The sequence below is a fragment of the Carettochelys insculpta genome, chromosome 19 (genome assembly GCF_033958435.1).
Source record: "Carettochelys insculpta isolate YL-2023 chromosome 19, ASM3395843v1, whole genome shotgun sequence".
NCBI lineage: Eukaryota > Metazoa > Chordata > Testudines > Carettochelyidae > Carettochelys > Carettochelys insculpta.
Window position 1 is genome coordinate 27,300,869 of NC_134155.1, and position 14,852 is coordinate 27,315,720.

A 14,852-nucleotide genomic window follows, 5' to 3' on the forward strand; every position below is an offset into this window, starting at 1 on the left:
TCACTTCTCTCTGCACCAGAGCCTTCAGCAGGAGAGATATGGCATTTCCAGGGAGGGCTGTCCCAGGCTCACAAGATCACACCAGCATCAGGACTCCAGGGATCTCTGGGCACACAGCCGAGTTCCAGTGCACCAAACGATTGCCTGAACCCTTCCATCTGGCTGGGCCAAAGACCTGGCTCCACCAGGCGCCAGTCACCCCACTCACTCTCATGCAGGACAGGAGAGGGAAGCAGCTCAGAGAGCTTTAGGGCTGTGCCTCAGTAAGGCGGCCCCAGGAGGTGCCTCTGACTTTGAACTCAGACTGCCGGAAGCAGAACCCTGAACAATGGCTCCAGCCCTCCTCACCTGCCCCTCACCCTTTGGGGCTGGCTGGCATTGCTCTCTGGACACCTCTCACCCTCAGCTGGCAGCATGGACTGTGTCCTTATTGCTTCTCTGGAGATCCTGTGTCTCCCAGGACTCCCTCTCTCTGCCCGGCGCTTTCTCAGCTCCTGGCCCCACAAAGCTTTCACCAGACAGACACCGTGTTTTCCAGGCCCATTCCTGTGAATATGGGTTTAGAACCACAGAAACCCGGGGCTGGAAGGGACCTCAGGAGATCATTGAGTCCAGCCTCCTCCCCAAAGCAGGAGCAACCCCAACTAAATCATCCCAGCCAGGGCTTTGTCAAGCCAGGGCTTAAAAACCTCCAGCGATGGAGATTTCACCATCTCTTCAGGTAACGCATTGCGGTGCTTCACCACCCTTTTGGGGAAACTAAGAGCAGTACCAGCCCTGTGCTATCACTGCCATGACTTGGATTTGAACCAAGGTTTCTGCAGCCACAGTGCAGAGTACTAACCACTGTACGATCATGGCCAGCCAGGGAAGCTTTCTAGGGAGCTTTTCTTTCTTGGGCATGACTCCACAGTCTGGGACCTGGGCCACTACTCATGGGAATAAGGGGACCTCGAAAAGGAGCCCCGTCTGGATGCGCCACGCGGCAGCAAGGAGTGTCAATTTCGAAGCGCCGCTGCCGCCCGCATGCTAATGAAGCGCTGAATATGCATTTCAGCGCTTCATTAGTAAACTTCGAAATGGCCATTTGCATGGCCATTTCGAAGTTTGGGGCACATGTAGACACGGCCATTGTGAGGTAAAAACCGGGGAGGGAAAGGGGATCTTGGGCAAGGCAGAAGGGCAGGTTCTTGAAACAGTCGGCAAACACACTTGAGAGACCTCAGTACTGCCCACTCTGTCAGTGTTGCTCCTGCAGTTTTTTCTTCTCTTGGGTTTGGGCTGTTATTTCTGTCAGTCACAGCTGTCAGGAAGATCTTCTGTGGGGCAGCTGCCTCGGCCCCTGGCGTGCTGCTACTCAGGGAGGCAGGTCCTGCTATGGGGAGTCTTCTCCATGGGGCAGCTGCCTGTTGGCCAGGACCCCTGCTGTGAGGTGCCTGCTGGGAGGCTTCTCAACCCTTATTTTCAGCACATTCTGCACCAAGAGGGTACAACCATCCTCCACTCCCCTTTGTCTCTGCTGCGTCACCTCCATCTCCGGTGCCTCACTGTCACCTGACATAGGAGACAGGCTGGGCCCAGCAGCAGCCAGAGCAGTGACCACCCCCCCAGGTCAGCATTTCCCCCAGGCACAGACTCCACTGGCCTCTGAGACACACTGGTCACAGACAGCCCCTGAGCAGTGTCTCACGGCCTGTGCTGCTGTCTTGTCCTGGTTCCAGGATGTGGCTAAAACACAGCCCTCGCTGTGAGCAGGATTTGAACCTGCGCAGGGAAACCCTATTGGATTTCGAGGCCACTCGAGGGGCAGTGGCCACTACCTGCCCCACTTCCAGGAGCTCAACGGCCTCCTGGGACCCAAGGAGGCAGCACTGACCACCCACGTCCTACACACCACCAGGTCAGATGGCGCTTGCCAGGGGGCTGCAGGAGGTGTCAGGACCAGTAGCAGGCAGCAGCTCCCACCCAACAGGCACAGGAACAGAAGCCCAGAGCCATGACAGGGGTTCCAGCAATGGGGCCCTCATCACCTCTGTGTCCTCAGAGGTCTCCAGCTGGGCCCCCTCCACCTGGGCCTCCCTTCAGTTCCTCTAGGGACACGAAGGTCGGTTTCGTGCATGTTGGACGCCTGGCACAAGGGGAGGGGAGGCCAGCAGTGGGCCACTCACACAGCCACCAGCTGCAGTCTGGATGCACCCCACATGGCCGTGCTCCCTGAGCCTCAATGGGGGCCTCATGCAACACTCAGCACCTGCCCCTGAGGACAGCACCACAGGCTGCATGCCCAGGGAGGGAGGCTGAGCTACACTGCATATGTCCCACCCACGCAGGGACCCCCCAGCCACACAGATCCCTCAGGGACCCCGAGCCAGATGGAGGGACAAGGTGGAGGGGGGCACACAGCCCCCAGGGCCAGGTCATGGTACTGATGGCCTTTCCCTGGGTCCCCTTCTGTCTCCAGAGCTGCACCGTCCAGGGGCCAGACAAGGCCTGTACACAAGCCAGAAAGGCCCACACCAGAGGGCGAGGGGGCTGGAACTGCACCCCGAAGAGCGCCCACATGGGGCCAGTGCTGGGGCATGTGCTGGTGCCACTGTGGGGAGGGGGAAGCTGCTGCTGTCACTGCTCACACCACTCCCCTGCAGGACGTGACTGCTGTCACGCAGGAGAGGCTGGTGATGGAGCAGGAGGCCTGGGATTGGGTGGCAGGCAGCCTGGACACCCTCACACAGGCTGTGACCACGTGCCTGGCTCAGCCTCCCACCCCATCACCAGTCCCTCCCACAGCCCCTGCAGCTCCTCCCTGCACATGTCCCTCACAGTGTCCCACAGTTCCCCCCACCCATCCGCCCAAAGTCCCTGACATTGCTGCCCTGCTCCCACCAACCTTCCCCCATCCCCTCCCTCCCTTCCTGTAGCCCCCAGTGAGCCCAAGCCTGAGCCCACTGGACCCCTTCCTTGTCCCCACCTCCTGATGGTCCCAGCCCCATCCCAGCCCTTGTGAGAATATGGACTGTGGCCTCCCACCCACTCCCCAGAGCCCTTTCTGAGTTCTGTTACCCCACCCCCTCTCCAAGACCTCCTCTAAGCTCCATTGCCCCCACTGCCCACCCCAGGACCCCATTGTCTATAGTCCCCCATCCCTCTTCTCAATCGTTTACAGTTCTGTTTATGCAGTTTGGAATCCATTGCCAGAGTTTCATGAAATACTTTCTTTAGCAACACTCCCGTGTCCCTGGTGTCTATTGGGAGGCCAGGAGGGTATGGGAGTGTGGGAAGGGGTTGATAGTGAGAGGTGGGTGCATGAGAAGGGAGTTGTGGTGGTGGCTGTATGTTGGGGGGTCACATGGGCCCCCGCACAAAGGCCTCCCAGAGGAACTTACTGACCTGCACCCTGACCCTCTGTGCCTGACAGCATGGGAAAGCAGCCAGCTGCTTGGAGCTGTGGCCAGACGCAAAACCCACCCCTGCATGAATGGCTCTTGCTTTACCTCCACAGTGTTGTGGAGGGAGCAGCATGTACCCACCACATCTGGTACATTGCGTGGGATGACCTCCAGTATCCTGAAGGGGCCCTGAAAGTGCCCTTCAGCCACCTAATATTGCAAGCCCAGTTTAGGAACTAAATAAAAACATCCTGGCTGGGCTCAGTGTGTCCCATGTAGGGCCGCATCAGCCACTCATGCAAGGGGTAAATGGCATTGGGCATTATATAGGGGGGCTGGTGGTGTCCCCATTTGGTAGCTCCCAGGTTGGGATGGATGTCTTCTCCTGCATGCTGCAGCAGAGCCATGAGTTGGAAAATATGGGCACTGTGGGCTCACCAAGACAAACCCACCCAGAATGCCATAAATCGTCCCTTGGTGTCCACGCGGGTCTGGAGCACCCCAAAATGGTACCCCTTGCAATTGATGAAGATGCCTGTGCTGCACTCTGGGGCTGGGATAGCAATGTGGGTCCCATCCAGAGCCCTGAAGCACTTGGGGAAGTCCAGCTTCTCAGCCCCATTAGGGTGACTTGCAGATCCCAGACATGGACAACCCAGGAAAGTGGGTTGTTTTTGATTGCCGAGAAGACCTGAATGGTGTGTGGGGAGAACATGTCCATGTGTGCGTGGTGGGGTGCTCCATGCATCCCCTTCCCCTCCCCCCACCGGGTCCCAGCCACCCCACCCTGTCCCTCTCCCCTTTCTCCGAGGGTCCCGCTTGCCTGGTAGCCCTCCTCCCCGTGGTGGGGAGGTGCCCCAAGCATGCCCTTCCTCCAGCAGAACAGCCGCAATGGTGGCCCTGCCCACCCCCAATTGGTGGCCAAATGACTGGTGGCTGTCCAGGGCAGTGAGCCTCCACATAGCAATGGCCACCCCCTTGTGCAAGGGGAGTGTGGGCTGCACCTGTGTGTCATGGTGCTGGGGGGCAGGGGAGGGCCAATGACTTAGCTCCAGAAATAGCCTCTTTGTCATACTGAAGTTGTGGGGCCAGCGGGTGTCGTTCCAGTCCCCCAGAACCAGCCTGTCCCATCACTCGCTGCTGGAGGGCTCGTCCCACAGGGACGGACAACCCAGGGGAGGGAGAACAAGCGTCACCCCAGGGCAGTGGCCTGTGCCAGGGCAGCCATTAGGCTAGACCCCTGGAGCTGCTGGAGGGCGGCAGCTAGGAGCAGTGCCTACAGGCTGACCATGCCCTGGATGGGTCGAGCACCAGGGAGTGTCTGGGTGCCATTGTGTGCCACCAAGTGGCTTCTCCATGTGGTTGAGTTCTCGGTGCTCTGGGTGCAAACCAGCCCTTGGCATGTGCAGAATGAGTGTGTTTTGGAGGAGCCCTTTAAAGGAGCACCAGAAGGGCTTATCTGCCTTGCTAGCGCAGCCATGGCATTTTCTGGCCCTTTTCTCCCAAAAGAGCACCCGGTGACATGTGGCTGCTTCTTTGCAAACCAAAGGCCTGGTCTTTTCAAAGAGCGGCTCACAATCTCCTTTCGCTTGGGGCGTGTGGACGCTCGCTTTCGAACGCTGATCTGTCAGAAGGTGGCTTTGGAAAGTTTGCCTTTTGAAATCACACCGTGATGTAGACTCAGCCAGCCACGGAGAAAAGGGCAGAAAATCAGAACCAGGCCCCCACGTGAACATTGCAGCATAGTGTAACAAAGGAAATGTGTGTGTACATCAAAAAAGGATAAAATTCTTTTAACAACCAAGAAACAAAAACTTTTAAACACCATTTTCACTCTCTCTGTTCCTGACCATTTCATGTAAAAGCAGCTCCAGCCATTCTCCACATTCTAAAAACTCCATTTAAACTTCACAATAAGAGCCAACCACTCAGACTAGGTTCTCTTCTTGTTGTTTCTAAAAGAAAATAAGAACCATCATCAAGAGCAACCCGCAGCACTGCCTGCTTATCTCATGCTCAGAAGAAAACTTTTCAATTCATCATCATGGTGGGCAAGACCAAGAACACCCACATGCACTTCTCTAGTTAAACACTAGAAAAAGGATTCCTAAGAGAACAACTTTAATCACATGCTCCTCAGCTGCACACCCAGCAGAACAGGCACAAGCTTCGTGCTCATGGGGAACGTTTTCAAACAGCTGCTTCCACCATCCTCGAACTAAGGGACAAAAGTCTAAAACCAACCACCCCTTTCACTGAAGCCCAATTCACCCGCTTTGGGACGCAGTGTATCAGAGGTGGTTGCATGTGGCTGTTTGCAGACACACCCCTCCTGATTAGGATACAGCGCCCTTTGGAGCGAATCAAACCCTCTCGCTTTTACTTCCCCAATCTGCCACTTTTTTTTCAGGCTCTCATGTGACAGGTATGAGGCACAGAGGACTCAGACAGGTTAGTTCCTTCTGGCCAGCTGTGCAGGGCTACGTTTACACGTGCAGCCAACATGGCCGCCATGGAGGACCCAGCAATTTCGACGTTGCGGGACGCGGATCGTCTACACGGTCCCTACTTCGACGTTGAACGTCGAAGTAGGGCGCTATTCCTATCTCCTCAGCTGCGTCTACACGTGCACGCTACTTCGAAGTAGCGGCACCAACTTCTAAATAGCGCCCGTTGCGTCTACACGCGTCGGGCGCTATTTCGAAGTTAACTTCGACATTAGGTGGCGAGACGTCGAAGTCGCTAACCTCATGAGGAGATAGGAATAGCACCCTACTTCGACGTTCAACGTCGAAGTAGGGACCGTGTAGACGATCCGCGTCCCGCAACGTCGAAATTGCTGGGTCCTCCATGGCGGCCATCAGCTGGGGGGTTGAGAGATGCTCTCTCTCCAGCCCCTGCGGGGCTCTATGGTCACCGTGGGCAGCAGCCCTTAGCCCAGGGCTTCTGGCTGCTTCTGCGGCAGCTGGGGATCTATGCTGCAGGCACAGGATCTGCAACCAGTTGTCAGCTCTGTGGATCTTGTGTTGTTTAGTGCAACTGTGTCTGGGAGGGGCCCTTTAAGGGAGCGGCTGGCTGTTGAGTCCGCCCTGTGACCCTGTCTGCAGCTGTGCCTGGCATCCCTATTTCGATGTGTGCTACTTTGACGTGTAGACGTTCCCTCGCTGCGCCTATTTCGATGTTGGGCTGAGCAATGTCGAAGTTGAACATCGACGTTGCCGGCCCTGGAGGACGTGTAGACGTTATTCATCGAAATAGACTATTTCGATGTTGGCTGCACGTGTAGACGTAGCCCTCATGAGGTTAGCGACTTCGACGTCTCGCCACCTAACGTCGAAGTTAACTTCGAAATAGCGCCCGACGCGTGTACATGCGACGGGCGCTATTTCGAAGTTGGTGCCGCTACTTCGAAGTAGCGTGCACGTGTAGACGCAGCTCAGGTGATGTAAAAGGAAAGTAGAGAGGCACTGAAATCAAGAGGCACCAATTGAAATGAAAACAAAAAAGCAGTCAAGTAGCACTTTAAAGACTAACAAAATAATTTATGAGGTGAGCTTTGGTGGGACAGACCCACTTCTTCTGACTAGAGCCAGCCCAGAACAGACTCAATATTTTAGACACAGAGAACCAAAAACAGTAATCAAGGTTGACAAATCAGAAAAAAATTATCAAGGTGAGTAAATCAGAGAGCAGAGGGGTGGGGAGGAGTCAAGAATTAAATTAATCCAAGTGTGCAAAAGAGCCCCTATAATGTCCCAGAACATTCTCATCCTGGTTGAAACCAAGTGTTACTGTGTGGAATTTGAATATGAAAGAGAGTTCAGCAGTTTCTCTTTCCAAAGCAGACTGAAAATTCTTCTTCAATATGATGCAAACTCTTCAGTCATTAACAGAATGGCCCACTCCATTAAAATGTAACTGGTTTGTTCATCAAGAGTGTTTTGATGTCTGTTTTGTGCCCATTAACTCTTTGTCTGAGAGGGGTTGAACTGTGTCCAATATACAAAGCATCTGGGCGTTGTTGGCCCATGATGGCATAAATGATGTTAGTTGAGGAACATGAGAATGTGCCCATGGTTCTGCGAATAATCTGCTTAGGTCCAGCAATGGTATCTCCAGAATAGATATGTGGATAAAGCTGGCAGTGGTCTTTGTTGCAAAGAAAAGTCCCAGGACTGGTGTTCCTGCGGGCTAGACTGTGGCTATTGGTGAGAATCCTCATAAGGTTGGGAAGTTGTCTGGAGGAGAGAACAGGCCTGTCACCTAGGGCCTTCTGGAGTGTGGCATCCCGATTAAGGAGAGGTTGCAGGTCTTTAATAATGCGTTGCCGTGGTTTGAGTTGGGGGCTGTAGGTGATGACCAGTGGTGTTCTGTTCTTGGCTTTTTTGGGCCCCTCTGAGAGTTACTGGTCTCTCGGTATTCGTCTGGTCCTGTCAATTTGTTTTTTTTTCATTTCTCCTGATGGGTAATTCAAGTTTATGACTTAAATATTGAGTCTGTTCTGCTATGGTTCTGGTCTGAAGAAGTGGGTCTGTCCCATGAAAGCTCACCTAAAAATTATTTTGTTAGTCTTTAAAGTTCTACTTTACTGCTTTTTTGTTTTGATAGAATATAGACTAGCATGGCTTTCTCTCTGGTACTTTCTCTCTCCAGGTGCACCTTACAGCTGCCCCCCATTGACCTGGCTTCTCCCACCCACAGAGCTACCTCAGCTAAGGGAGGCAGATGATTTGTGCACATAGGGCAGCTCTCTCCCATCCGCCTGGAGCGTCATCAGTGATTTCAAAGAAGTTGGGGAGAACCTAGAGACGGATAGAATGTTATCCAGCAGGTGTTGCTGGGTTTGCGTTCAGTGTCAGTAACTCCTCTATGGGTGCGTCCACACCAGCCAGCTTCTTCAAAGTAGCTGGCACAACGCTGAAATAGCACATGTCGCGTTCTACACGTACCATGTGCTATTTTGACGTTGAAATCGACGTTAGGTAGTGAGACGTCGAAATCACTATTCCCATCTGAAGATGGGAATAGCGCCCTACTTCAACGTTCAATGTCAAAGTAGGGTGTGTATAGATGATCTGCGTCTTGCTACTTCGAAATAGCAGGGTCCTCCATGGTGGCCACCGCACGTTTCCCTCTGCAAATGTACCAGCCCTGCGCAAACCCAGCCCTCAGCTGCAGTCATTTCCCAGCCTGCGAGGCTCAGCTTTCTGTTCCATTGATCGCACAGAGGCACAATATGACCTGCACATGCAGGGCCTGCTCAGCACAGCCTGAGCTGGGCAGGGGAACCAGAGCCACCACTGGGGGAGTCAGGAGTCTGACACACAAAGGCCTCATGGTGCAGGACAAGCTCACAGCTCTTTGGCTCCATCACAGTCAGCCAGCAGCAGCGGGGCCTGTCCCAGGCACAGGGACGAGACCGTGGCTCTCAGTAGCCAATATTCACCAGGCTGGGGCAGAGCTGCCAGGAGCCCCAGAAAGGCCCCAAGCCCAGGAGCAGCACAGCCTTACCAGAGAGGAAACTGCAGAAGTGACCAATGCAGCAGCAGAAAAGGCCCCAGTTGCTGAGCTGCAGGCATTGGCCAGAGCCCCTGAAAGCAAGACCTGAGTGAGCCAGGCTAACAGCAGCCCCACTGCCATGGGTCAGAAGGTGGCGCCGAGACTGCAGGGCTGAGACGAGCATGCAGTGACGCCTGCCCCCAAAGGCTCATGTCTTAGTTAACCTTCGGGCTACCAGAGAGGCTAGAGTCCTGGTCTGCAAGATGAGGGGTTTCTTACCTGGGACAGCTGCCGGCCATGTCCCCTGCTGCTCTGCTTGGCCGCAAAAAAGAACCAAAACCAAGAACCAAACAGACCAACAAAACACGTGCAGAGACTGGAACAACTCAGAGTCCTGAGAGTGAACTAAACCAAACGGTGACTGTGGCAGGACATCCCCCCAGCACAGGCTTGTGAAGGAATCACTGCCCAGGCTGCACCTGGAGGAAATGACCAGGAGCACAGAGCGATTGCCAGCGGGAGCAGCTGGGGCTGTAAAGGCAGGATGGATGCTAGTAACACAGAGGCTGCTGGGAAATGGCCACCACTTGAAAGGCTGAGGGTTCATAGCCAGTAGAGCCAAATGAAGGGGGAGCTGTAGGAAGCAATGCAGGGGAGGAGCAGTGGGAGCTGGGAGGGAAAAGCCGAGAAGTGCTTGGAGTAGAGTCCCTGCTGGGCTGGAACCAGAGGGAGAGTGGGCCTGGGTTCCCCCCAACAGCCCCTGTTGGCGTAGCATAGATTGGGCCTGTGGCAGGGAACAAGCGGACTGCCTGGGTCACTGTAGGAGTGACAGAGAATTGAAGGGCCTTTCGCGCAGAAGATGGGAAATGCCAAGTTATCCAAAAGACAGCTGAGTTGCAAGCTGGGCATTGGTGGCTTCTGCCAGCAAAAGGGGCTGCCACTGTAAAGAGAAGGGGTGTAGTCACTGGCAGGGGCCTCATCTTGGCAGAGCTAATGCCTGGGCTGAGCCATCCAGTTCAATTCAACTACTTCTTCACACTGAGCAAATGAGCTGAGGAAGAATACCTGCAAGGCCACCAGCTGCCCAGGGAGAGCATGAGGAAAAGGGCTCGTCTGGGATTTGAACCCAGGACCTCCCCCACCCAAAGGGAGAATCATACCCCTAGACCAACAAGCCCCCTGCTGAGACAGTACCTGGGATATGCTCCAGGACCAGGTTTGAGCAAACAGCCAGTGCTCTGAGAAGTTCTGCATCAAACTTCTGATTTCCAAGGTCATTTCCAAGGTGTCTTCACAGGTCGAAATCAAGAAACTAACTTCACATTCTGAACAGGTCACAAACCACTCTGAATGGGAGAAAAATGTCGGGAACAACACAAAGTCAAGGAGAGCAGCAAACACACTCTCTGGGGGCAGCATCAGGGAGTTCAACTCAAGACTTTTTGCACTCTGAGCAACGCTCGGCCTTGCAAAGCAAACCCGGCTGTGGAGGAAGAACAAACATCACTTCTCACACCCACTGCACCTGACCTCACCTCCCAAACCTTCCCCACACGCCCTCCTGCCTGGAGTGAGACTCACACACTCTGAGCTGGATGGACTGGTGATGCTGGGCTTAGTCCTTCATAGCCCCTTTACCTGCCTGGTCTGTGTGACTCTACCCAGCACAAGCTGAGCTCACCCTGGTGCCTTACAGGATCCAAACACCAGCAAAGCTGGGCAGGCCCACGTGCTGGGGCTGGCAGGGAGTCAGGTGTGGGTTCTTGGTATCCTCTGTGCTGCTGGGCCTGGGCCTGGGCCCTCACAGATTTGATGAGCTCGATGTGATGGTGCTGTACATGCAACAGGGATGGTTTTGTGAACTGCAAAAGTCTGCAGCTTGCTTGTGTTTTGGCGGATGATCATTCAGAGTCTTTCAAATGTGTCATATTCAGCCGCATGGTGTCTGCACGCTTTGTAAATGTGTGTGCAGAGAGGATGTCAGTTACCCTGTGAATTCACAACCAGAGCTATTATCTCCTCCCTCAGCCGGATATTGCTCTACAATCACCACCGACCTTTCCAATCTCTGCATCTCCGTTATTTGTCTCCAGCTGGTTTTTGTAAAGGAAGAATGGACTTATCTCATCCTTCTCGGGGCGTCAGAGAAATGTGTCCCAGCAGCCACCTGCAGTCAGCAGCGGGAAGGGCTGGGGCTGATGTCTGGAGGAGGAGAGAGGCAGAGATGGGGCAGGAGATGAAGCAGCTGGAGGGAGGCAGAGAGCGCATGGCAGCAGCCTGCCAAGAGTCACAGGTTCCCAAGAAAAGTACAACTGCAGGTCCCATAGGGTAATGGGCAGCGCTCAGGGTTCTCATTCCTGCAATCTGCATTGAAATCTCAGTGGGACCTCGAAGTGCTGGGGTGGTTGGCTGCAAATCTCTGGCTCTGTCATGGTTGTGCTTCTCCATCCACATGCTTGTTAAGAGAGGGGTTTGGGCCTGATGGCGGATGAATGAGGTGGACTGCAGTTCAGTCTCTGACTGGCTGGTTCACTGACATAGCTGCAATGTGTGGAAGTGCAGAGGAGACGGCAACTGCCTTCAAGCCTCCATAAAGACCCAGTGTGGGGCTCCTCCCCCTCACTAAGGCCACGCCCAAACGAGGATGTGGCTGTCAGGGCATCATCACAAGGGGGTAAAGAAAATGGCCAGTCCCTCTGTGGGGCTTGTGTTGGAGTAGGAGATAGACCTGGAAGAGACTTTTTCCCAGCTGCTGCGGAGAAGCACGGAAGAACCCAGGGATGGCTGTGCTGGTGGAAGGGGAAATACATTCAGGTACAATGACTGGTTGCAGAGTTCAGACAACAACCTGGCTTCCCGCAGGCAGGGGGGATTTGGGGCTCTCTGTGTGTAGCCATGTGCAATGGCACAAGAGAGCACCTTGAACGTCTCCCCTCCCCCTGGAGGGAATGGGAACAGCTCTGACCAGGAGGCTGGATTTGGAAGAGGAAGTCAGGCCATGAATGAAGTGCAGGGCTGGGATGCAAAACTCAGGACCCCCTCCCCAAATGTACCATCTATCCCCCATCTGACACTGTGTTCTGCTAGAGCTGTCTGGCTGCCTCCAGTGTGAGCTGAGCTCAGGGGCAGTTGGCTCCCTCACTCAGTGCATCCCAAGGCCAAATCAGGGCAGGGCTGGGTGCGGTGCTGTGTCTGAGGCCCTGTGCCCCATTAGCTGTGGGCTTGTTCAACTGCTCAGGAGAGATTCCAATGTCACTCAGCTGATTAGCAGAGTGCTCACTACTGAGGCTTTTGTTTCCGTTGGTGGTGCTCACTGGTGCATAGTTCAGAGCATATCAAATTTATTCCACACATGGATGGAAGATGCTGGAGGGACCATTGTCTGTGGGTGTCCAGCCAGGCCAAGGGAGGGCTGTTCATTGTGTGTTGGACCTCACTGGGAGTTTGGGTAAGGCCAGCTGGGGCTGCTGAGCTGGGTGTGCGGCTGGGTTTGTTGGGTTACATCACAGTGGTTTTCTCTTCTGAGGTGTGGTGCTTTTTGTGGGGGTAACTCTTATCCCCATGACACACCTCATGCAGGAGCCGTTGCTCTTTGTGCCAAGGTATGTGGCTGGGATCCAGGACTCAGGACCCTTTCCCCAAATGTACATATTCCCCTCCCACCACACACAGCTGACACTGTTCCACTTCAGACTCTGGAGCCTTCACTTTCCCTGGCTGGTGCCTCAAACGGCTTGTATATGTGGGGGGTTAGCTCAAGCGGTACCTCCTCCCCTTTCAGGTGAGGCGAGAGTCGGTTCCATTCCATATCCTCCCACTGCTGGTTTTCCTTTCCCAGTAGCCCAGAGTTGTCAGCCTGCAAATGTCTCTCTCTTCTGCAACGTTGGCCGCCCTCTTACTAAAATCAGCCACGACAAACTTGTTCAACCTAATTTTGTAGTGCAGACAGAGTCAGAGGCATTTGAACCAGGCTGAATGGGATTTCTAGGGTGCCACATGAGTCTCTGCTGAAGTGTGGCTGTGCGTGTTTGGCTTAGGTACTGGATTCCTGTTTCTATGACTTCCTCGCTTCCTAGAGAGGGAATCCTTGAAGCTAGAAGACCTGGCAAGGAAATGAGAAGCAGAGAAAGCCAATGGAGCTGCTGTGGAGTGCTGGTGCCCTTGGGAGAGTGATTCTGCTGCTCCTTCCTGTGTAAGGAGAGCTGTGCAGTGTGGGCTTAGGGCAGGTAGCTCTGAGCTTTGGGAGGCTGAGTCCAGGGATGTCCAACCCTCACCTGCTCTGCTTTCTTCCTCATTGGTTTTTTATCTTTCATGAAACTTTAACACTTGAGGGATCGTGGGGAATAACAGCCAAAAAGAGCTCCCGTCACTTGGGCGCTTGATTGCCACTTATTTAACAAATCTGAGCAGAGAAGAATTCCAACCCTCAGACTGCGTCTGCATTAGCAAGTTCTTTCGAAAGATGCTTTGAAAGAAGGGGGCTCTTTTGAAAGAGCCCATGGATCGTCTGCACTGTGAAACTGTTCTTTTGGAAGTCAATGGAAAGAATGCAGCGCTCCTTTTGAAATCAGTCTTCCTTCCTGTTCCAGGGAGAGCACCTCCGGGGACGCGCTTCTACACGGCGTTTGGAGTCCGGAAGAACGGTCTTCCGCACTCCAAATCACGTGGCCGTATGCTAATGAGGCATGGGGAGTTTACATCCATGTCTCATTAGCATATTTCAGGCTGTGTATTACCAGGCCACTTTGGAAGAAAGTGGTCTGTGTAGAAGCGGCCTTTGAAGGGCCTTTCTTTGGAAAGAACAGTTTTCATTTAGGATCCCTGGTGTATTCTTTCGAAAGAGCGGGAGCTGGGTGGCTGCTCTCTTTTGGAAGAGCAGATCATGCTTTTGATTCTCTTCTTTGTGTGTGGACACACTCTTTGAAAGAAGCTCTTTCGGAAGAGATCTTCTGGAAGGGCTTCTTTCACAAGATCCCTTTAGGGTAGACAGAGCCTCAGTGTGGCAAACTGGCAGTTCCTCCTTCATCCATTTCTTTTCAGCTAAGGATAAACTACCTCCCAGCATTAGCTCATATCAGGGTGATTATGGGTGAAAGCCAGCTGTGCTGGAGAATGGCTCTTTGGTGTTGAATGGGTTGTGCTACAGATGAAGACAGAGAGAGTCAAATCTGCCTGACTCATAAAAAAATTAAGCAAAGCTAGCATTGAAAGAGCTTTACTTTCAGCCTTGGGAAAATAGCCAACTGGTCAAAAGCCTTAACTTCAAGATATTTCTCCCCCTTCACTTGGGTGTTCTGGTCTGCCCAAGGAGGCATGGGTTCAACTCCCATTTGTGGCATCAGTTTCATTTTCTGCATGCCAAACAGGCCTCCAGAGGCTCCTGGAAAGAACTGATCTATCAGCCCACTTCCACTTGCTGGACTCTTCTAACCTTGCACCAAGCCTTGCTTTGGATTTCTGTTAGAGCAGTACCAAGACAGGCATAACTCAGTCATGAACTTCATGGGGAAGCGATGGTGAACCTGCAGTGTCAGTATGACACTTGGAAGTTGCTGAAGGGGAGAATTGGCCTAGTGAAGTGGTGCGTGTACACAGCAGCCCTTCCTTAGTAATCTCCCCTGGCCCTGATTACCATGTCCCCTTTTTAGTTAGGGGCAAGTGTAGAGAAGCCCCTTGAGGCACCAGCCAGGCAAAGTGATGGCTCTAGAGTCTTGTCACATGGATGTGTTGGGAGGACTGTGTCGATTTGGGAAAGGGTCCTGAGTCCTGATCGCAGCCACGTCTTGGCACAAAGAGCAATGGCCCCTGCATGAGGTGTGCCAGAGAGATCAGTGTTACCACCTCAAAAAGCACCACATTGTTGAAGCAAAAGACTTCTCTGTGTGTAGGCGGCTAACGTTCAGCTTTATTGAATTCAACAAGGCAACAGATGAGCCAAACTGGACACCCATAAAGCCAGGTCCAGCA

The 14,852-nt window shown here is 53.6% G+C and overlaps 2 non-coding genes and 1 pseudogene across 2 annotated transcripts; all 3 read right to left on the bottom strand.

Annotated features, from left to right (window-relative positions):
• Window positions 1–789: 789 nt before the first annotated feature.
• TRNAH-GUG (transfer RNA histidin (anticodon GUG)) lies at window positions 790–861 on the bottom strand. Its single transcript has one exon. It is a non-coding gene; the product is annotated as a tRNA-His (tRNA).
• A 4,448-nt stretch (window positions 862–5,309) lies between these two features.
• Window positions 5,310–5,508, bottom strand: LOC142023339 (small nucleolar RNA U3; annotated as a pseudogene).
• Window positions 5,509–9,990: 4,482 nt separating this feature from the next.
• TRNAP-UGG (transfer RNA proline (anticodon UGG)) lies at window positions 9,991–10,062 on the bottom strand. Its single transcript has one exon. It is a non-coding gene; the product is annotated as a tRNA-Pro (tRNA).
• Window positions 10,063–14,852: the final 4,790 nt, after the last annotated feature.